The sequence below is a fragment of the Stegodyphus dumicola genome, chromosome 3, assembly GCF_044657685.1.
Source record: "Stegodyphus dumicola isolate Sdum_Otavi_A_Nest chromosome 3, ASM4465768v1".
In the NCBI taxonomy this organism is placed as follows: Eukaryota; Metazoa; Arthropoda; class Arachnida; order Araneae; family Eresidae; genus Stegodyphus; species Stegodyphus dumicola.
Window position 1 is genome coordinate 116,118,522 of NC_140770.1, and position 25,177 is coordinate 116,143,698.

At 33.8% G+C, this 25,177-nt stretch overlaps 1 pseudogene across 1 annotated transcript; it reads left to right on the forward strand.

The window, feature by feature from the left end:
- On the forward strand, positions 1–25,177 carry LOC118185778 (sn-1-specific diacylglycerol lipase ABHD11-like; annotated as a pseudogene). The gene is made up of 6 exons (XR_015040078.1): positions 1–102; positions 2,022–2,234; positions 3,123–3,296; positions 17,930–18,121; positions 18,223–18,425; positions 24,887–25,177. The product of XR_015040078.1 is annotated as a sn-1-specific diacylglycerol lipase ABHD11-like (transcript).

Consider the following 25,177-nt stretch of genomic DNA (forward strand, 5'->3'; position numbering starts at 1 on the left):
ATGACAGACAAAACAGAGAACAGACAAAACAGAGATGACAAAACAGACAAAACAGACAAAACAGAGCTCATTTTTAGAATTCCTGTTAGAGTGTTAAGGGCTGTAATAGATATTTTTAAATTCATTAAAACTATGCCACTTGATGAGCGAGGAAACAGTTCTATGTAAAATATAAAAAAGCTTTGATTCAACAATATTATAAAATCAAAATATTTTCATGTGTATTAGTTTATGTTAACACTGAATATCAAAATGTGGAGTCATTAGGTTTACCGAAGCAGGAAATGTGCACTGCTCTCTCCAATGTTCAAGCTACATACCTAGCTATTACTAGCTGGATGTGCTTACGATTGCACCACGAAGACACGTGATGATAAGGGAAAAATATACTATTTATACATTATATATATTGATAAGTCTATCTCCTGCTACTCAACAATCATTCCCTTATGCATTTTAATAAATAAAATTTTTTAGGATTAAATATAATTTTTGGAATTTTAATTTTATATTTATTCATGGATTTTGATACTTACACTTGATTTACATATGCTCTCAGAATTTAAATGATATTGTAGATTAGTTCGCAATAATTAATCATTTATTTATTTGCATTAAATTTCATTTAAATTTATTAACTTTAAATTTGCTTTTTACGAATGGAGAATGTTTGTTAAATTCAAATTTCATTCCTTGCAGCCATGGCGCAAGAGAATTATTTAAAATTAAATTTAACTTTACTTTATTCTTTTGAAGCAATTATATATATATATATATACCAGCTAGTAGTAGTATAAAAGTTTTGCCACTAAAAAGAATTTCTTCAAATTATCTATCTCCGTGAAGTAGAAATAAAATTTATGTTCTAATAAGAAGATTGCCTGGTTTGTCAATTACTGCAAAATACATTACAATATATAGTTTATATATATATATTACGTTTATGTTATATTACATTATATTACATAACAATATGTACAATATATTGCATACAACATTATTGTACAAATATATTTATACCTTAATATCAATATTTTCTTTTTTACTCCCCTCTCTTGTGAGAGTTAAGCAAATTTTAAATAATAGTAAAAATACAGTCGTACGAATTTCTACGCTCTTTTTGTGTTGCTTTTATTAAAAAAATTTGATTTATTGTACTTGAAGTAAACTTATATATCATTACTATGCTTTTATTTTTTTCATACGATATTTAGTTTATGAAACTGTAAGGATTATGTTAATTTTATTAACAGTTAAATTTTGAGTTAAACTTCCTTTTCTATCGCTTCTTAATTTCAACTTGCCACTCCCGGCCAGAACGTAGTTTTAGAATCACATTTGGATGCAAATCAAGGAAGAGCGGTATTTAACAGCGAAGTTCTCCTGCCTTAGTCAGAGAGAACCAGAGATTCTGGTTAGCACGCGTCTGCCTTTTTTAAGCTACTCTCTCTTAAGCTATTGCTACGCTCGGCCTTACTTTAGATCCTTCATAGCTTCGCAGTCAATTAGCGTTAAGGCGCCAATTCCGTTAGAATCTTGATAGCTTCTATATCTTTTTAGTTAAGAAATGTTTAGTTTAGTTCTTAGCTTCCTAAGTTAGAACCGACTTTATTAGTAAAACTCCAAAGACAGAGTTCTGTTAAACTTTAGCTGGAATAATAAAGGGTTTTTTCACCCTTCTCACTTGTTGTTTTCTACCTCACGAACTCAAGCGATTATTCGCTTACCTGTTCTTAAGATTCTTCACATTCAACTGTAACTTAGAATTACACAGTGGGGAATCCTACAAGAGGAAGCTGTCTTCAGACTGCGTTATGCAGTTCAACAATCATTACACAGCAAGTTTTCCAAATATATTTAATTTAAAATATTTTATTAATAATGAATTAACTGAAATGAATAGTTTTTAATTTAATTTGAAATAAAATTTCATAAAATTTTCTTATCTTAAATCCGATAAAGTGTACATAATTTAAAAATATCGAATGTTTTTTGCATTTTACTTAAAATACTTTTAAAAGCATCGTTTACACTTTGATGCTTTGCAGCTATATTACATTGAAAGCGTGCAATTTATTTACAGCTATACTCCTGTAAGACTGGCATATAAAACTGTCGAACCTGTAAGTAGTGCCGAAGATAAACCGCCAATTATTTTTTTACATGGTTTAACACGTTCAACCGAATACTGGTTTGATATTCCCCAAATAATTGCGAATGAAACAAAATGAAAGGTAAGAAAAGTTGTTCTTCTCTCTCTCTTTTTTTTTATTTTGAATATTTATAGATTCCATTTGCCACTGCATTTTATTTTACCTTTTTTAAGAAAACCATAGCAGTATTTATATAGTTAGTAAGTCTGTAACACTATATTGTCAGTATATTACCAGTAAGTCCGTATTCTTCAGAATCTGCATATTTCGTTACGCTTGCTAAGATATTTCTTAGTCAAAATCACGCGTACATCAGAAGCTTCTTACAAAGCGCAACAGTAATATTTTTAAATATATTTTCCTACAGCTGACAGACAAGGTATTTGAAGAAGGCTTTTTAGTATTTTAGATTTTATTTGTGTAATATTTATTCTAGATATGCATTTGCAATAACAAAATTTTTCAAAATAAAATTGAAAAGTTTATTAAACAAGTTTCAGGAGTGATAACAGAAAGTTTTTGTAAATACAGATCTTTAAAATTTTTATAGTAGGCCCTTAAAGTAAAATGTAGATAATAACTTAAAAGTTTGGTACAGTCACGTACGAAATTCGTAGAGATATTCGAGTTTAATAATTTTATGAGAACATCTATCTTGAAATTATGCATTTTTTATAGTAAAAGTGTATGATGTTATGCTTTCCACTGATATTTTCTTCCTGAATAATTATTATTTTCTTTCTTGCGCTTTCCTGTATGTGCATATTTTGAGCGCCAAAATGTTTTCGTATTTCATGGCTGAAAATATGTTGTTAAATAATGTTTAAGTTTATATATCACTGGCTTTGCGTGTTGCTGTATTGTCTTTTACGTTAAAGTCATGTGTGTAAACAGTCACGGTTATACTCATTTTCATGCTAATTTAAGGTTTTTACCCAAAGTACGTACCACAAATGCATTTGCTTTCAGATATACCTACTGGATGCGAGAAATCATGGTGACAGCGAATGGTCGGATGAGTTCAACTTCGATATCAATTCCACTGATTTGCTGCATTTTATGGACACAATGAATATTCCTAAAGCTGTTTTACTCGGACATAGTATGGGTGGAATAACAGCCATGAGGACAGCTCTTAAGAAGGTAAATGTTTTTAGAAAATCCTAGAATTTTACAAATGACATGGAACTAAAAATAATAATAATATTTAAAAAAATCTGAAAGCTTTCAGGTTTTATATTATGCCCAAAGGGGCGTTTTTTTAACGTTTTGTGTGTTACCTTTATTTATTAAAGATCTATTCTTCGCACTTATCTCCAACCATAAAATTCAATTCAACAGCAATATCGCAAAATGACTTTAAAAGAGATAACAACTATTTTATCTTTAGAATTTCCGATACAATCTCGCGCGCTGCAGATAAAAAAAAAAAATATATTGTTGTTGTTGTACTTTTTGTCATTACTCGCTTTGGAATAGTTGAACTTCTTAATGAAAAACTCATAAACGCTTTAAAAAATATAAACTTATTAATAAAACAACTTCCACATTCGAAATTTGGGCTTCCAGATGCTAATATTCGGATGGAGACGGACATTATTCAAAACTGATTGGCTTTAGGTACAGTTGTTTTATCAAAATGCGAGAAACATACATGCATTTATATGCAGATTGTTCATTATTAAATTTCTTTATATATAATACAAGGCGATAATATTCGGTGAGAACAATTTGAAAAGTGATTCATACTTTTAAATGTTTCGACGCAAACTGCCAAAAGGAAATTAATAGACCTTCCGGGCTAAGGCCTTTTGGGCTAAAACATTCAGTACATAAATACCAAGAACAGCATTAGAAACATTAGCATATCTGAATGATAAACGCTTTAAAAGAATGCAAGAAATTAAGTAACGAAACTGACAAACACCGAGACTAGGATATTTAAATGTAGAATTTTATTGTCTGTGATTATTTTTTATCATTGCGTTTATGTTTGTGAGTCTTAATTTTAAGCTCAAAAAAGCACATCAACAAGCATATTTTAAAGTCATCAATTAAATTTTATTCATCCAACTAGGAATTAAAAAGCGAAAGTGAACAACAGATTAAATTGTGGTTAAACGATATTATCTCGGTTTTACTGGAAAGTTTAAAATATAATAATTTATATCTGATTTAAAAGTGACCGTTTTTAGAAAAGTCTAGATTATTAATAAGCCTTAAATTTGACTAATCATTAAAACTGATTTCCTGACTGAGTTATGCGTTAGACAGTAAACCATCAATTTGCTAAAGTTTTGTGGAGATAAACATGTTACTTCTGTTAAATAATTATAATGAAATGTGATGCTTCCTTAAACCTTTTGTTACGTGCGCGCGCATTCATAATGGATTGAAATCACACTCTGACTCTGATAAAATGTATTTTATCAAAAGAAATACATATTTCAGAGTTCTGGAAATTTCCACAAAATAGTCGTATAACTCTTCACAGTACCACAGAGTACAATCAGTAGTCACATTTCGAACTGCTAAGAACGTTAAATAGAACGCAATGCAAAGCGCACGTAAACAAACAAGCTAACCCGGAGATATGTCCGTACTTCGAACTGAGAGCAGATTCTTTCTTCGGTCTCACACAGTTTTCATCCGGCTGCCGATATATTTATATTTCTAGTACTTTCTGATTCTCGAAACTGCTGGAAGGTATATGAGAGCCGAATACGGTTACAACTACATACAACATCAATTACAATTATAAAATCCATTTCAGTAAAACCCTTATCACATACGATATTTGTTGCCGGAACAAAAGGTTTGGTGGAACAGTTCTGAGAAACGCTCTTTGGCGAAATAGGGTTACCATCTTCACTTTGTAAACAGGCTGAAAGCTAAACAAAAATCAGTTATCGCTCAGATTGGCGAAAGTGACGTTTCCTTTCGAGTGACGTTTGCTTCTTCGTGTTGTTTTGTATCGCTCACACTCTTTTTTCGTTTTAAACTGTATTGTTAGTAATGAAAGAAAATAGAAAGGTGATTGCTATCAAGTTAATTACTTTGATCTCCACTCTGGCACTTCAAGTAACAGATAAACACACTTCTGGTTATAGCAATCAATTACATCAGTAATAGCCAAATTCTGTATACACTAAGAATAGTTTAAAAACGTGTGCTGGATAAGTCTATTTATCAAACATCACTTATGTGTATTTTCTGTTGTCTGCATTTCAATGAAAATTTGATGGCTCACTCGAAAATTTGTGACCTGGTGAAAGTATTTTCTTGACTCTTGACTAACTTTATGGCTCATAATTACTGTTCTGTCCATTCAAACAAACAAACAAGAAAAAAAAAAAAAAAAAAACCTTCTATGACAAAAATTTATATGACTGATATTTACATCCCCTCACAGCCAGCAGATACTATTCAGCAAAATGAAGATCAAATAAAGCATATGAATACATGAGCAATCAAACATGTGCGAGTTGTTTACTGTCCCATAGAACACTCGGTAATATACCTAAAACACATTAATTATACAAACTCTAGAAATTAGGTGTGCACATCATGAATTTGTTTTATGTGATTACGGCAAAACCTCGAGGGATATCTGCCTAACAGGAGAGATCCCCCCTTTTTTTTTTTTTTTTTTTTTTTTTTTTTTTTTTTTTTTTTTTTTTGCTTATTACTTATTACGTGCTCTGCCCCCTTAGGCACGACAGGAAAGGGAGGGATGCCCCGTGGAGGTCTTTTTAAGGGAAATTGGCTCGTATCCACGTTACACATGGGGAAAACCAAGAAAACGCCCATGCAGCCAGCCAGTTCGCCGGGACTCGACACTGATCGAACTACCAGTGTTCAGCGGCTCTTACCGCTCGGCCGCTGGTGGGCTAGAGAGATCTCTTTGTAGAAGATTTTTTTTAAACTGGCTCGTATACCAGTTACAAATAGGAAAACCAAGAAAACACCCATGTAGCCAGCCCGTTCGCGGCATTCTAACCTAAGACAGAACTACCAGTGTTCAACGACGCTTCGGCCACTAGTAGGCCCGTGCACTTAATTGGAAAGTACAATTCATTATGTTATAACGTTGCGCGCCTCCAACTTGCACGCAACCAAGAGGTGACTGTGAAAACTTGTATAAAAGATAGAGCCTTGTGAAGGGTTTAAGTCCCTTTTTATTCAACGTAATAAAATTACAATTGCGTGCTCTTGACGCTCACAGACTGTGCCAACTTGGCAGTCAAATAAAAATAATAACCTGAAAAGAAAGTAAAGACAAGATTCTAACTACGAGGCTCTCTAAAATAACTAACTCACCGCGTTTTACAATACCGCTGCTAATTCAGCAGACTTGAAGCTCACTGGAATGATTAACACTACTTCCCGCCAAGCACATAGGCCGCAACGCGGGGTTCTTCAATTCTCGCTAACTACCTCCGCGCTCGTGCAGTAAGAATATCACACACCGAACTTGTTTCCTTCTATTTAAATCATAATACTTCCGCTGATAATTTGAATCCTTGCGCGTTCTACTCAAATTTACATATTCTGGCATTGGCAGTTCCAGGGGAAAGTAAGGCTTGACAGGAAAGATAGTTTAAACTTAAAATAAATGTTAGTAAAAATAAATATAAACCCTACATTTGCCGCTGCCAGAATTTGGAAAACTTGGAAGCAGGTCCTACAAACGACCTGTTGTGAGTTTCTCTAATTCTGAACTGACTGGCGAGAACCTCGTTTACACAAAAAAATCTTAAGTAACAAATTGTATTCTGTTGCTCGTTTTAACTCTCTCTTCTTACAGCAAATTTTCCTGGACTTCATCAATCAATCTTGGTCTTTCCTTCCAGCATCTGGAAGAAATAAGTATCAGTATCTTTCTACATACATTATAATTTACATTTTCTTGACACAATAAATTTTTGTTTTTAACGATTCGTTTTTCTTACTTATTGCTTAATTCACATTCATTCAATTTTTCAAGCATTAATTTAACTTTACCCTGGCTCTCCACCGTGTGTGGTGTCAAACGGGAATATTCGTGTTTTAGTCTTACAACACTTCCCCTAACCACCATGATTTGTTAGAATTCAAGAACCAAATAGACACACCTTACTCGACATTCTACAACTCAATGAGCTACTTTAATATTCTTAAAAATTCAAATGTAGGTGGAGAACCCTACAAAACACATTCATTCTAACTTCCCCCTCATTCATCTTTAAACATGCAGGCTTTCGCTCTAAAGCATGACTTTATCTACAATTTACTACTTAAATTTTGACTTCATTGCTTTTAAGCATTCACTTTTAGCATCTACAATTTTATGCTTCTAGACTAAATTCTACTTTTACATAACCTTCAAGGATTTACGTACATTTACAAAATTTTAATACATATGCTTTTTACAATTTACCATAAAATGAATAAGAGAAAATAAATTTTTACTTTACTCATTCTTCGCCAAGCTGGCGGCACTGAAAGTAAAATTCTTATGAATACAAGAATACGAAGTTATTTTTATCTTCGGCCAAATTTTGGCTTTAACATAACAGAATTAGTCTTTCGACCAACAGAAAATGCTTGTTTTTAGCTTTTACACTTAAAGAAAATAATACTTTTGTCTTAGCTAAATAAAGTAAAACAAAACTAAGTCTCAACCGAGACATATTGACTTTCGTCAAAACATAGAACTTCGTATTTACGCATAACATTTCGGAACAAAAGGAAAAAATTTTATAGAAGATTTTAAATTATCTTTGAGTTTTCGATGAATGGAACCCCGACATTCTTTTCTGGCAGAACTGCTAACAGGTTATAGGTTTCATGGACGTCAGTCTTCTCCTTCAAGTCCACCGAGTGTCGTCCACGTTAATTTTTCTTTTTCGCCCTCTGCATGCTGGCCTCTTGGAGTGGTAGTCGTCGGGTTGCTGTCTTTTCCGTTTTTCCCCTGGACGGCTGGTCTTGGCGTCCTCCGGTCTGGAGTCCTTCTTGAATTTCTTCTGTTCCTCGTATTTTTGTGCCTCCTGTTGGCGTTTCAGTTTCCGGAACGGCGGCCTTGCTGGCCCCTGACTCTGTGGCCATGTGCGCGTTCTCCTTGATGTGTAATTTCTCCTGCTATCCTTTGTAGGTGGTGTTTTTCTCTTTACCACGGTTTCTTTATCCGGTGCATCTGTATTTTTGTTTTTCTTAAACGCTGGAGTTTGAAAATTATTTTTTCTTTTTGATACCGACGTCCGGGTTGTAGAAGTGCTAGGTCTCTCTTCAGTTCTCTATTTCTTGGGTGGTGGAATAGTTGTTGTAGTCTCTGATTCTTCTACTTCGTTTAGACTTGAGTCCTGCAAGAAACTTTTAAGGATTTCAAAATCATTTGGATTATAGTATTTTTTCACCTGGTCGGGACTTGCTTTACAGATTTCCCCTCTCTCGTTCTTAAGATATAAGACTACTCCTTTGATTTCCTGAATTACATAGGGGCCTTCAAACTTTGGAGCTAGCTTTGCCATAAAATTGTCTGGGGCACTTGATAAAGAAAATTTCCGCTTCAATACTTTATCCCCAACTTTAAAATCTGCTTCCCGGCGTTTTCTATCGTAACATAGTTTCTGCCTATTTCTTGCCGTATCCGAGGTTTTAAGCGCCTGATCAATGAGCTTTTGCACATCTTTTTGTTTAAACTCCTGCTCTCTTTGTTGCACAAAGAATAATTTATCTAAAGGCGTAATTAACTTTCTGCCTAAAAATAATTCTGCTGGAGTTTTTCCCGTAGTATCATGATGTGCCGTTCTTAAAGCATAAGCTAATTCATTTATGTAGCCATCCCAGCGCTTGTGATGTGTGCTCACGTAACTGCGAATTATTTTTACTATGTTTTTATTAACTCTTTCTGCTATGTTAGCCTGTGGTCTATACGGAACCATTTTGATATGGCGTATGCCAAGTCCATTGCATATGTTTTCAAATATTTGACTAATGAATTGTTTTCCGTTATCGCTAATGACTTTTATCGGTGCACCGTATTTTAAAATGTATCTGAGTAAGAATGCATCTGCGACTGTTTTGGCTGACGCGCGTTTAAGTGGAACAATTTCTATCCATTTTGAAAAATGATTTACTATTACTAAAAGAAAACGATTTTTATTTAACTCGCTCTGGGTGAAGGGACCAAGGAGATCTATGCCTAAAATTTCATTCGGAAATGTAGCGCGAATGCTATTTAAGTACCCGGCCGGGCTGTAATTAATATAATTTATTAACTGACATTGATTGCAGGACCTGACATACGCCGTTACTATTTTGTATAATTGCGGGAAATACACCGCCTCGCGTACCCTTTTTATAGTCTTTCTGACCCCGAGGTGGCCCGCTGTTTTTTCTTCGTGCAACTCCTTCAAAATGCTTAATCGAAGCGAGGCTGGGATGACGGGTTTATACTCAAGATTTTCGTTTGTTGTTTTCGTATAGAATAATAAATTATCTATTATTTCATAGTTTTTTGCTCTATTTCTTATCGCATCGATATCTGTGTGCTCAAAGCTTTCAGGGTCTTTCAAATAAGCATAGATATTTCCAAATTCAGGATCAGCTTTCAGTTCAGTAATAACCGTATCTCTAGAATCTATAAAATTTTTGAAGTCAACACAGCGCATTTAAGTTCATTTCCTTCATCGTCCAGTTTTATACGAGAAAGTGCGTCAGCTACATTGTTTTCCTTACCCGGTTTATATTTTATTGTGATATTATATTCTTGGAGTTTTAAAGCCCATCTTATTAACCTGGGCGTTAGGTTTTTTCCCGAGTAAAGTCTACCAACAGCCGCATGATCCGAAAAGACTGTTACTGGCGATTTGCCGAAATAAACTCGAAATTTGTGTACAGCCATTAATACGGCTAATGTTTCTCTTTCTGTAGCTGTATAATTCCTTTGTGTCTGATTCAATGTTTTACTAAAAAATGCCAGCGGATGGTTATTTTGCATAAGAACCGCACCCACCGCATAGTCTGACGCATCTGCTGCAATTTCCAGGTTTTCGTCCCCCTCAGGGAATTTTAAAACAGGGGCATTAATAAGCGCTTCTTTTAATCTTTCAAAAGCTGTGTTAGCTTCCGCTGTCCACGTGAACTTAGCCCTTTTTCTTTTGATTACTAAGAGTGGTTCAACAATATTAGCGAAATCTTTTATGAAAGACCGATAGTAAGAACATAATCCAAGGAAAGATGAAAGTTTCTTGGCGGTGTTGGGCGGTGGGAAATTCTTAATAGCTTTTATTTTTGAATCTTGCGTTTCTATACCCTTTTGCGAAATTTTATAACCGAGATATTTAAGTTCTTTAGTTGCGAACTTGCATTTTGAGGCGTTAATTGTAAGACCGGCCTCTTTTAATAATTTAAAAACTTGTTCGAGGTCATTAATGTGTTGTTCCAACGTACTACTCGTTATAATTATATCATCTAGATAAATTAAAGTTGATTTTCCTAGGACAGGCTTTAGAACAATGTCCATAGCTCTCTGGAATGTTGATGAGGCCCCACACAACCCAAAAGGCATGCGTAAAAATGCATAAGTGCCCGATTTTGTTATAAACGCGGTTTTATGTATGTCTTCGGGTCTCATAGCTATTTGATAGTAGCCAGACGTTAAGTCCAAAGTAGACATATATCTTGTCGATTTGGTCTGTCTAATGATCTCGTCTATAACCGGCAAAGGGTAAATTGGAAATTTGGTAATACTATTTAGTTTTCTGTAATCAATAGCAAACCTCCAAGCCCTTTTATCCGAAGGAGGAAACTCGTTCTTTTTCCTACATAGTACGACTGGACTCGCGTACTCACTATTTATGGGCGTTATTATTTTATTCTTTAACATCTCCTGAATATGTTCTTCGATGATTAGGTCTTTTTGTTTATCATAACGATACGGTTTAGTCCTACAAGTTTTCTCGGCATTTAATTGAATCTTGTGAGTTATTATTTGGCAGTTTCCTGGTTTTTCTGAAAACAAATGAGAAAAATTACTCACCACTTGCTGTATTGCTTTACTTTCATGGTCATTCAGATGGCTAAGGTCCAATTCAGGTGTCTCCACAGGTTCCACCACCCTCTGGTCCATCTCCAACACCACGGAACTATCTTGAAAATTTAATTTGGCCCTCGCGGCCCTTAGAAAGTCCATACCTAAAATAAGAGAGTGTTGCAGGTCTTTCACCACAAAAATTAATACTTTGAGATTTTCCTCTTTTACCTGTAAGTTTAATGATACTTTCCCGATGCAGTGACATGTTTTTCCTTGCGCAGCTATAATTTCCGTATTTTTGGTTTTAAACAATCGTATCCTATAAAAATTCTTTTTGAAGAAATTTTCACTCAAATTTCCTTCTGCTCCTGTATCGATGAGGGCTTCTACTGGTACATCGCCAACCAGGACTTGTATAATTGGTAGCTGTGAGTTTTTTACGATGACCGTGTTTAAATGTCTATTTGAGGGTTTTTTTAAAACTTCCGGGGTCTGGACCCTCCCTTTCACAGGCCCCTCTACTCGTTTAAAGCTTTCCTTTCAATCTGTGTCTTCTGGGTACGCGGATGTTTATTTTCAAATTTTCTTTTTGGGCCTTGACCTTCGAGTTTCGATGCGTTAGCTTGATAGTTCTTTCCCCCATAAGAGCGATTTCCATTTCTGGTTTCCTCCTTCCTTCGGGTACTTTGAGAATATGTTTCCCCTCTCGCTTTTTCCGCTATTCTGCGATTTTGAAACTTCACCGCCAATTCGAAAATTTCCTGCAATGTGCTTGGGTTTCTAATTTCAAAGTAGTCTTGGACAGCGGGTAACAATCTTGGTAATATTATTTCAATTATCTCCGCATCGGGTTTCTTTCCATACAGCATATCCGTTAGCTTGATTTTTCGTAAAATAAAGTCCGTCAATTGTGCTGTATCCCGTTGATAGAAACTATATAGTTCGGCTTCCAGCCGTGCGCGATCTTTCACTATGGGGTAGGCCTTTACTAACGATTTTTTGAAATTTTCAAATGTATATGTCTGGCTTGCAAATTCCCCTAATAAAAATTTACCTATATTTTTCCACCATAGCGCGGCCTGTCCTCTTAGTGCTGATGTGGCGATGGCAACTTTTTGTCTTTCAGGCACAGGGTAGAGCTGAAAGTGGTTTTCTAGACCATCGAGAAATACCGACACCGAATTTTTTCCGTCGAAATAGACGTTTGGCTTGATTGACGCTCTCAAAGTCTGGACCAGGTATCCAAATCCTTCTAACTGACTTGTCATTTCTTGGTGTTGTCCAGCGGCTTCCATCCAATTTTCGGCCATTTCAGTTCGATAATTGTTCGGGCGCCAATATAACATTGCGCGCCTCCAACTTGCACGCAACCAAGAGGTGACTGTGAAAACTTGTATAAAAGATAGAGCCTTGTGAAGGGTTTAAGTCCCTTTTTATTCAACGTAATAAAATTACAATTGCGTGCTCTTGACGCTCACAGACTGTGCCAACTTGGCAGTCAAATAAAAATAATAACCTGAAAAGAAAGTAAAGACAAGATTCTAACTACGAGGCTCTCTAAAATAACTAACTCACCGCGTTTTACAATACCGCTGCTAATTCAGCAGACTTGAAGCTCACTGGAACGATTAACACTACTTCCCGCCAAGCACATAGGCCGCAACGCGGGGTTCTTCAATTCTCGCTAACTACCTCCGCGCTCGTGCAGTAAGAATATCACACACCGAACTTGTTTCCTTCTATTTAAATCATAATACTTCCGCTGATAATTTGAATCCTTGCGCGTTCTACTCAAATTTACATATTCTGGCATTGGCAGTTCCAGGGGAAAGTAAGGCTTGACAGGAAAGATAGTTTAAACTTAAAATAAATGTTAGTTAAAATAAATATAAACCCTACAATGTAAACAGATATGAAGGTGATAATCAATTGTGCACTGTTTTAAGTAATCAAATGTTATAAATGCACAACTGTTACATTTCTTATTATTTATTAGTCATGTTTATATTACGCAGATCATACATATGATATAATTATGAATTAATCCAATAACAAAATGTATACATTCTTTAGTACTAAAATGCTCATCAATTATTTTTCATTTGATTATTACATATCCATAATAATTTGCAAAGAACTAATGACTACAGTTGCTGCCAATTACATGAATTAAAAGTAACTTCAAATAAACTTTTGGCAATGTTATTTTTGTATTCATACATACATATATATACACATCTAATAAGTCATATATTTACGTACAGATATAGAGATGCGATGGTTTAGAAGTTGTTAATATACATTTATTAGTATTAATGTAATGAATAAGATATATATTAATGAATGTATATACAAATGTTTTTCATCATGAATAATAATAAATCCATAAATTTCCAATGTTTCAATATGCAGCATTTACAATAAAAGTATAGTAATGTATTTATAATCCAAAAAGTATTTAATTAATAACATGAAAATAATAGCAAATTTAATGAGTATTCTCATTATTACATAAGCTACGCTTTTCTTTTTTTATGCATGTTTTATGTTGTTTAAAATGTGTCACTGATTATGCAGTTAACAATTTAAAAGATTAGTAATTAGGAGAAAAGCCGCGCATATACAAAAGGATTTTAAAAAATTATTCAACTTAAATTTAAGAAATAAAATTCTATTATATAAGTGATAATACACGATCAGCACGAAATACGACAAATTTGCGAACTTTTGGCGATGAACAATTTGTAAACAAATCCAAAATGCAAGAACGTCGTAAAATACTGTCAACTCTGAAATTTTCACGATTATATATTTAATAAATGTATAAACATTTTAAAAATGACTCAGGCAGTTATATTATTACAACAACACAGCAATAATTAAATCGGCCTCTATTTCCACCGTCCATGACTTCACAGTGAGAGCCATCGCCATATTGAAAGTTACTCGTGTTTCTTCAGAAGCAGAACTTTCGTCTGATTGTTTGAACGTTCGAGGAACACGTCTCCAGCCGGAACATTTTCGGAAAAGTTTTAAAATGTTGCTCGTAGCCGGGACATGTTCCTCCTAGCTAGACGAAACATTTCTCGGAAGCCTTCCGCTTAAACAGTCCTACTAGAATCTTGTTTCTCGGAATTGTCCCGGATAAGCGCGCACGTCCCTAGGAGTGATAGCCTCTTTAAGAGCGGATGAAAATGTCGCCAAATGGCGGCCATTTTGCATCTTTTGGAGATATCTCGTTAAAGTTGGCGACAAAAATTAGCCGCCGAAACCGCTGCTAGCTTGGCGATATCTCGTCAAATAACCATTTACTTCAATGTTAAATAGACATTCCCTGTAATTTTACTTTTCCGACAGAGCATCGTCTATCTAGATTTTTATGTTTCATTATATAAAAAAATACAACAACTTCACATATATCTTGCACTAAAATCATTCATCTATGTACAAAATTTGTAGCGCTTTCAAGAATCTGAAACGTATTTCTTTGAAAACCGATGACAGCTATATAACACTCTTATATCATTGTCATAAGTTTCCGCTACTACTGTTTTATTCATGAGAGTTATATTTTATTGCCTCAAGGTATTTTCATACTTCATCTTTAAAATGACTGTATATAGGAACACACACAGATCATTACCTAACCTATATCACAGCTAATACGTTACAGAGCAATCTCTTGAATATTATGCATTCGCTTTTATGCATTCAAACATTTTCAAGCATCATTCAACCATGGAAAATTTATCAATCAATCAAAATTTTCATTTCATATGTAAGCGAGAGAGTATAATGTCCCAATTTTTATTTTCATCTCATGTTTGCAATATACTTCTAAACACTTCAAAACTTTCTGAAGACTTTGAAATTTGAAATGGATAACTTTTCTCAAAAAATATTTTCATGCATCGCTTTACAGTTTTACAACAACGAGTTTACTTTTAAATCTTAAATATTTTGCATCCAGACTACTTACAGTTTTTCATGTCTTGCCTACATGTGAAAATTGGAACAAATAAAAAAACGAAATGAAAATATAACAGCTTAAAAATAATTATAAATTTTGAGCACCAAAACTTAATGAGCATTTATTACTTCATTCTCCACATATGCTGTTATTTCAGTTATTTTGATAAACGTTTCTTTAATGATAAATAAACTTTCTTTCAGGGTTAAAGATTCATTTTAAGACTTTTTAAACTTAGAACTAAGATTTTATTTGAAATTTTCATTAGATAAACTCTAATATTCAGCAGTTATTCACATAAATCATCAGAAAATGCCATCGCAACAACAAAATACTTTTTATTATTTCTTTTGTGTCCCATATTAAATTTTACATTTATTTCTTCATAAAATATTTCGCCTCACAGTTATTCAAGCAACTTTGGGAAAGGAACTTCCAATTCCATACATGATATTTACATGTAACGCAGTCTTTGTGAGGGAAAAAGTATAGAAAATTAGCCCCATTGCCTTTCGAGTTGCTTTACTTATATTTTATGGAGTTCGTAGAGTGCTTCGTGGGAGAATTGGCATACAGCATCCCAATGCCTTTCCATAAGGCAGCAACAAAAGGCAGAAGAAATATACTGATTATTTATTATATATATATTTAATGCTATTCAAGAAACCAAACTCTCATCTGTAATATGGTCTTTGATAGAACAGGAGGAGACAGCGTTGGGAATATTTTCAAGGGAATCCACTGTTAGATATTTTGAATCTATGCTAGTATCAATGAACTCATCCAAATATTTAAGAACTTATAAAAATTATTAAACAATTACGAAACGTCACATAATTTCCGATAAAAGAGTGGTCATATCATATACTATGTATCAATAAGTATTTAAACAGTCACGAAAAGAAAAAAATATTCAAATTCAATAGTCGGTAGAGCCTCCAGAGAGGCAATTACAACCTCAACCCTCCGGAGCATGCTTTCGGCAAGTCCTTGTATAACGGCTATTGGAATTTTCTTCCACTCGGCTTGGAGAAAACATCTCAGTTCCTTCAGCGCTGTTGGACGGTAGTTACTCCCCTTTATTCAGCGATAGTCTCGTTCTAGAGATTCTCAGTAGCGATCAGGTCTGGGATTTGGCCAGGTCAGTCCATTCGGTTAACCCCATTCTCATCATACCAGTCCATTGTGGGCCTCGCAACCTGACAGCTGGCGATGTTGTCCTGAAATAAATATGGGTCCAATCTGTAAATCTACCACAACGTAGAGAGCGTACTGTCATCCAAAATAGGGCAGTAGGCATCGATGTTCAGTTTATCATAAATTAGTGCTAAGGGTTCAGTTCATACCAAGAGAAACACTCCCAGATTATAATTCCACCTCCCTCAAACTTTACTATGGACACAATTCAGTCTGACATGAAGCGCTCTTCCAGGCAGACGCCAGACCCAGATTTTTCCATCGGAACGGTAGAGGGTGAAACTTGATTCGTTGCTCCAGAAAACTCGTTTCCACTGATCAATGGTCCACTGTCGGCGCGTTTTGCCCCACATTAACCGAGCACCGCGATTGGAATTTTTGACCAAAGACTTACGGGCAGCAGCACAACCATAAAAACCAAGCAGATGTGCCTTTTTTGCGGATGTTATTCATTGAAACAACATCCCAGATGCCTGTTGAAACTCTTGAAGTATGTGAGCTATCGACTGTGTGCCGTTCTTCCGAATTTCTCTGAAGAGCACCCGTCGGTCCCTGTCTCCTAATTCGGGGTCTGCGGACTATAAGAAGATTCCGATAATCACCGTTCACCTTCCACTTCTGAATCACACAGGCCACTGTCAAATTTGGGTAATTCAGCTGACTAGATATACCCCTTAAAGATAAGTAATTTTTGTGATACTCCACGATTACACCTTTCTCGAAATCAGATAACTCTGCACTTCGTGGTATCTTGCATGCCACTAATGGCAATGTTGTTTCCTACAAGATATTTAATGGTTGAAGGCGTGACGTATATCAGGACCGCAGATATCGGAATTTGCGTGGATGTCCAAATACATATTAGTAGATGGTGTATAGAAGAAAGGTAAATGCATAGTGTAAAAGGTCGATAGAAATAGAGTAAAAATGAAGCAGAATTATGAAAGAAAACGGAGAACTCATCGGATACCAGTGTTTGAAAGATACATAATGCGTGGCCACATTATATTATAGCTGGAATAAAAATCACCAAAAGCAAAAAACGGGAACTCAGTGGAGAGTTAGGGATTTCAAAATATATTTTAAAGCAGGCCATTTAGGAAGACATATTATCCTACTTCAAAGACATAGGGATTTCATCTTTAGTGAGCGAAAGGAAATATAACTTCCATTATTTTAATTTATTATCAATTTTCTCCTGGTGAGAGATAACAAAAATAGAAGTAGCAATTCAGACAAAATAGTAAGGTAACAGTTAATAAACATAAAACTCTAAAGAGTTGTACATAATTTACGCCATTAAAACATATGAAATTTAATCTTTAGTTAACTGAGGTTTCCCGACATATTCTTAGTAGTTTTTCTTGGCAGCCCAAATCAGTTTATGTACTTCATAGAAATTAATTCCAGTTTTTTTTTTCGTAGCAATTTAATATAATGAAATATGAAACTTTAGAAGTATTCATATAATACTGATATGTAACATTCTTAGAAACATAATAAGTAAATGAAGAAAATCATATTTCTGACAGAAGTTCATAGTCACTCATCTCGAGCTCTTATTATTCTAATATTTGCAACATTCCATTTCAGAAAGTGACAGTCGAGATGATCATTGTAGAAGATATGTCAGTCAGAAAACTACCGAAATCTGTGTCGGACATGGTAACCACATTTATAACATTAGCGCAACAAGCACTTGAGCAAATGCCAACAGATATAGATGAAAACGGCGCTAAGAAATTCATCATTGAGTACCTATTCGATCACTTGCCTGCGGAAGCTGTGAGTAATTCGTTAATTTTGCAAATAGGTATTTAAAATTTTCGAAAACCAAATTATAAATTGCACAATTTATAATTAGATAATGCATTTTTGTACTGTAGAAAGAATTGATGAAAAGACGTAGCAAAGATGATTATAAAGCTCTTTCCCTGAAACGCAACCCAGATGGCCGGTATACGCTTAGTGCCAACATCAAAGTGTTAAAGAACGCAGTACAGAATACAGAGACTTTAATGTCCGAATTAAAGGGAGTTTATGACGGTCCAGCCTGTTTCATTTACGGAAAAGATTCTCATTTCCAGGTGTAAGTACTTCTTTCACTCAGTAAGTCAAAGAAAGACAGCAATCTTAAAAATCCCTATCAACTATTTAAAAACTTTAGAAAGTTTACTTAAACGTTCTTCGAGTCTTAAAATGTTAGTAGAGGTTATCATTAATTAAATTATAGAATTGGAGATTTAAAATAAAAATTGGTATAGAAAAAAGACATAGATTTTGTAAATATTTTGCATTTACATGGATGAAATATGTAAAAATACAAACTATCTTCCAATATTTTAAGAAATATTATAATTTCTCATCTCTTTTTGTTATTCAAATAAATAACTTTCTACACAAGTTTTATTTATTTATTTATTTATTTATTTATTTGATTAGAGATAAAAATTGAGGTGTATAAATAACTTGAACTATTTTAGGAAATTTTATCAAATAACGTGAACAAGCTATATATTCATACTAGGAAAAACTGTATTTTTGACAGTTGATTTTAGGTTGTCTGAAAATGTATGATGCAATTTTTCCATGTTCTTTCAAAGGTCCTTTTTTTATATAAAGAACAATGAGCTGTCAATAGTATACTGCCTTTTCCAGAAACTTCTAGAGGTTATTCATGGTTTAGGAACTGCATACCATCCCGTTTACGCGACAGCACACCAGACAAAAATGATTAGAGTTTATATGAAAAGTATTGTCACGCGTATCATACTCGCCTGATCTTGTGCCCTCAGTTTTCACTTGTTTCTTTATCTTCAAAATTCATTTCATGGAATAACATTTAATTCGGATGAGACCGTAAATCAGCTCCTTATTCAGCTCTTCGCTAGTAAAGCTAGGTTCGTTTGTGAATGAAGAATTACAAAACCTATTAACAGAAAGTAAAAATGTTATCAAGCAAAATGGGCAATATGCTATTGGGGACTGCTCATTGTTCTTCATATAAATAAAGGACCTCTGAAGAAGAAAGAAAAAAATGCGTCATGAATTTTCAGACAACCAGATTTTTAATACTAGCAAATAAGCAGTTTGTTCATGCAAAATGTTTGTGAATTGTTTTTGCTTTAAAGGGCACATTTGTGAGGAAAAAAAAACAGAAAAAAGAGAGTTATATTCTGGCTAAAACGAGTATCTCATATATCCCAGCTACAGAAAAATTGCATGTGTAGTAAATAATATTGCATATTTAAGTACTGATATGTACAAGAAAGATGTTTATATTGGCAGTAGAAATGCGTGATTTTCACGAAGCATCTAAAATATACAATAACGAGTGTCATACAAGTAAGTAAATTTTATTATTTCAGTAAAGAAACAAATAAATTTTGATATTTCTGAAGCAAGTATGATCTGATAGTTTTTATGCGAAATTTCCATCTCTCACTTGATACTATAAATTATTTAAATAATTTTATTCAATCTATTTTTGTAATAGAATATACTAAATCAATTTTCTTTTATGCTACCTTCGAAGTAAGTACACAGATAGTCTAAAACACTGATGTAAACTGAGACATCGAGCTGACATTAATGTAGTTGTGTGCTCAATTATTTTTTATTTCACCTATTATCCAGTTAACTAATTAAAAAATTAGTTGACTGTTATAAAACATTCCTATATATAAGTGAATCTGAATGACTCTTATTAATATATTTCTTTATTTACTATATGTACTGTTTTTTATTCAATGCCGTTAAACTTAATTTCCATAAACATTTCTTAAAACTTTGTATTGCAAAATATAAATTCAAATTAATCATTTCTTTTCAATTATAAATTAGCAAACGATTTAAAGAATAAGTTTTAATCGAATTACTGAGATCTCAAAAATCATGAGTCACTATTTTGAAAATTTTACAGAAGAGGGTAAAAGAACTTTAAATTCCTTCTAAGCATTGAATATTCGTATATTTGACATTTGAATTAGTGCCTGCCCAGTGACGTGTTGACTAGGACTCCAACGTGATTCGACTATTAAACACACAAAACTCGAATTACGTTACGAATTACACAATAGATTGATGCCTTTTTTGTATTCATCGACACGAAAAAGCTTGCGGATATCTTTTCGAATGTTACTGAAAATAATACTTAACGATATGGAAGAAGATGTAAATTACAAAACCACAAATATTCATAACATCTGGCCACAAATATTCATAACATCGCAGTAAAAGGATGATCATTTCGTAAGGCGTATTCGTGAAAGTGAAATATTGACGTTTCAATAATTTCTATGCGCCATTTCGTCGATTTCATTGCGCCTTAATGTCATTTCTACGCAAATTAAGGGCAGACTTCAAGATCCTTCATTCGGCCAGCTGCAAGTGACATCACGAGATTTCCAAATCGCATAATTCCTGAACAAAAAGGTGTTCTGAAACCATTTCAGTAACTTTTTGTTTCTTCTAACTTCTTGTGTAAACAATGTACACTTGTGACAATTTAGTTTATTTTAACTAGCATATTATTTCTTTAACTTGCGTTTTTACTATCACTTCTTTACTTAATTACGCAGATTGTTTTCTCCAGATGGTTATGTATATTTTTGACCTGTATATCTGAAAAGCCTCATTCCGAGTCTGAACCTAGGGCTGTCTGAAGGATGGAGCCGTGAGGAGTTTGTTGTTAATGACTACTGCAGTTAATCTCAGCCGATGTAGAATTTTGTAGACGTACTATCCAAAACGATAAGCAACGGTTGAAAGTTTAGCACGTTAAAATAAGATACTTGTAGAATTGTAGTTCCTCTTAAAGCAAAACTGAATTGTGAATAACAGTAGGTGTAATTGTTTTCTGGAACACCTTGCGTATCAAGAACTATCGGAACCTCATTCGAAAAATGTGACTACTAGGATAATATGAGGATAAATTACAAGGACTGCGTGACAACCTCTTGCATAGTTTTGAATATTCTCCTCTGTTGAAATTTTGCCTTTCCTTTCTTGTATATCCAATCATGATGGTCAATATTATGGAAATAGAAAATCTAACGCTTCATTAGCGGCAAATTTGAAAACAATCCGTAATTCTGAGTCTTTCATTATAGGAGAAATACGCGTAATTAGCATTTATGGATCTTAAACTATGTAATGTAAAAATTTAGCAGATAACAATGTAGCAGTTTATGTATATAAAATGTAAAAATTTAGCAGATAACAATGTAGCAGTTTATGTATATAAAAGTGCTATAATTAGAAAAAGAGATTTTAGAAACACATATTTAAACTCTAGCAAAACAATATTTATAGATAAAAATAGCTTTGTGAGATCGTAATATAATCGTTCCTTTCCATGACGTTATATTCAAGTGCTTAAAGTATGAAAAAATGCGGATCAGAAAATTAATGAAATATAATTTATACAGTATCAATATTTTTTTATTTTAGAAACTAATTTTTAAATTAATGATTACATTTTAGTCGCTTTTTTATTTCTATACAGCAGAAATAAAACAGTGACTAAAAATTCGGTGCTTTATTTTGTCTGGATTTGTTTGTATTGCGATTTAAAATCCACATGCGCGTCTTGTTAGCATGAGTATTGTGCTTATCATTAAAAGGCAGTAGCCAAGAAAACACTAACTATATTTGGAAACTCTGTCTTTTTATTGCCATAATGATCACAATTCTATTGATTATAACTCTAATGATCTAATTAATACAGTGATATTCTATTGTTTAATGATCTATGAAGATCTAAGGTTTTAATGATTATGCTTAAATAAAGTTATTTAAGGGTTAAAAAGTTGGGCATTTTTAAGGTTATTGAAATGGTATAAGTTTAATCAAATTAGGCTCAATTATCCTTTCTTTTTTCAATCTAAAGAACATTCCCCCCTTCTCATGTCCTTAATTTCTTTAAAAACGCAAACGGGCTACGTACAAAAGCAAAAGCCATTTTTAATAAGAAGTATTCATTCATTTCATTAAAATATTTTTGCGAATGTACTCATCAGCTCTTCAGCAGAATACTAAATATTTGATCGTAAAGTGTGAAACTAAATAGTAAATTTAAAATAATACATTTCTTCGTCATATAAATGTTACAAATATTTTCATCCACTTAATTAAAAAAATGAATTCAATACATTTTTTCCCCTTACCACATGCCAACCTATATTCACTCGGAAACTCTAGCTTACCGTGGCCTTCATCAACAGCTATTTCTGACTGCCGATAATTCTAACATTTCTATCCGCACTGTATTAAATGCATTAAATCATAAGATTTGTAAATTCTAGCACTCTTTTTGCCTAAACTCAGGTTTACCGAGCAAATGTATAGCACCTACGACAGAGAGAGCTTAGCTCTATTCTATAAAAACACTTTCAGCATAGTTTGCAGGACAGGCATTTTACAATATAGGAGCACTATAAGCCTTTAATCTTGTCTTTTTAAAAGGTTTGTTTGAGGTTCCATTCAAGAACTCAGACACCTCGATTACATATCAGAATTTAATACTGATCTCATACACGTTTCTGGATACGACAGTACTGTGGCTGATCCTTCATTCCGAAAAAAGGAGTTCCACCTAGCTTCAACCAACTTTTCTTTCCACTATGCCTGAGGAGCAGTCTTAAAATACTCAATTATCTAATTTACTTGCCAAGCCTAAGACATCATTTCAGTTCCAGCTTAAGCAAAGGTGAGCTAATTTAAAAGCCTACTGTGATGTTAGCACTGGAACATTTCAGCTATATAAATTCAGAGAAATGCTACTAACGTTTTAGAGACCTCCATTGTTTTCCTGTCCAGGTACTAGAGTTTCTCGTAAACTTACTGAAGAACTATTTATGGGGCTGAGGATGTTAAAAGACATATCAAATTGGGCATGGTCAAGCATAGGCTGTCAGAAATCGAAAATGTATCAGCCCACTCGTATCCCTTTACTATCGTTTCTTGTTGTTTATGAAAGTTTCGAGCGAGTTAACCGTGACATCATGGAACCCTTGTGTCCATCTGAGAAATATTCATACCTTTCCTCTTTATAGATTGTTTACCTCTTTGGTCTTAAGCAATACCTGTGCAGGATATTACGGCTGAAACAGTCGTTTCCACATTTGTTATACATTGGATTGTAAGATTCGAAGTCCGAAGAATTACAGTAATTACGGATCAAAGATGACAATCAGAGTCTCATTTAATTTCCTCTCTCAACAACGTTTTAGAAATTTGCCTCATTTAAACCAATATCACCCTCTAGCAAAGTTTGGTGAACGATTGCAGCAAATGTTTGAGTAATCCTTAAAGTTTGATCATGACACACGCTAAAAAGAAACTTTACTGATTGCCCTTCTTGGCCTCCAAAGAGCTTTTAAAAAGGGACCTTGATAGTACTTTATTTGAGATGCTCTATGGAACAACTTTGTCCTTACCAGGTGAATTATGACAGTTTTTAAAAACCACCTGCTGCAGGCGTATTCTGCTATTTTCTTCCAGCATTTGTGCAACACTATGAGGGAATTAACTCCAGTTTCTACTTCTTGCACATATTAAACCTTTCTGTCTTGTCCGTCTTTCCTGAGATACTTGCTCTTGTAGTATGTTTTAAGAGCAATGATACTGTAAAAGCACCCTTGACACAGCCGTATAATGATCCATGACATTAGCAAATGAACTGGGAAGCTCGTCACCATTCTGATAAATGGAAAAGAATCCGCTTTTGAATTGGGCCGCTTAAAGTCAGCCTTCGTTGCTCAGTATGAAGTCATCAATAAATTAAGTTATTCCTAGTGACAGTTCAATGATATCTCACCAACACCAACCACTAGCTCAAGGAATCATCAATCGCAATATCAGCTTTAAGAAAATGACTCGTTCTAATAGCGTAGTGAAATTTATCAACCGTATCTATAATTCTTAAATAGCTTGGCTTCGTTCGCTAGTTTTCTGAGCATGCCTCATGTAACTTGCTCATTTTTTAAATATGAAAGTTGTTATATTGTGAAGATGACGAGTGATTTAATTAATTAAGCAAATTAATTCTTTTCCAGTATAAAGACGTGCATATTGATCGAGTACATTTTAGTGCTGTACAGGGAATAGCATATATATTGATTTGTGAATCCGAAGCATACAACCAGAGGATATACTACGGTTATAAAATGGAAGCATGAAAATGGATGTATATATGACGACATATAGTTATCATTTTCGATTGCATGGGATAACAAAATAATAAAAACAAATAGTGTTTATAATTAGGATTGAGTCATAAGGTTTCAGAATATTAGATTTCATTTACAAGCCTTCAACCAATTCCATGTTTTAAATAACAACGAGCTTTAAATAAAGGATCACTGGACCTTTTATTTAAAGCTCGTCGTAGGCTGGAGATCTTGTGCTGGCCACATCAGGTTTCCTTAATCTTTTTTAATAGAAGTAATATCACATTAAGATATTTTCTAAAAGGAAGTAATAATTTAAAATATACGTTTCTTTGCCAGATAACATGTATAAATACTATTTTTTTTTCTTTTTTTTCAGGGGAGCCGATGAACCTTATATTAGGCAATTTTTTCCAAACGCTGAGTTTGTGGGAATAGAAAATGCAGCCCATAGCGTACATACAGATTGCCCTCGTGAATTTACAGATGCTGTTTTGAAATTTTTGTCCCGAGCATGAAGCTGTATAAGAATCAAATGCTGAATTTGTGTTGCAGAAAAAGAACCATGAACTTGTGTTATCACGTTTCCCCATTCAAAACTTAAAACTAATTTGTAAAATATTGTATAAATGATTATTAATGCAATAAATATGATCTAATATAATATAAA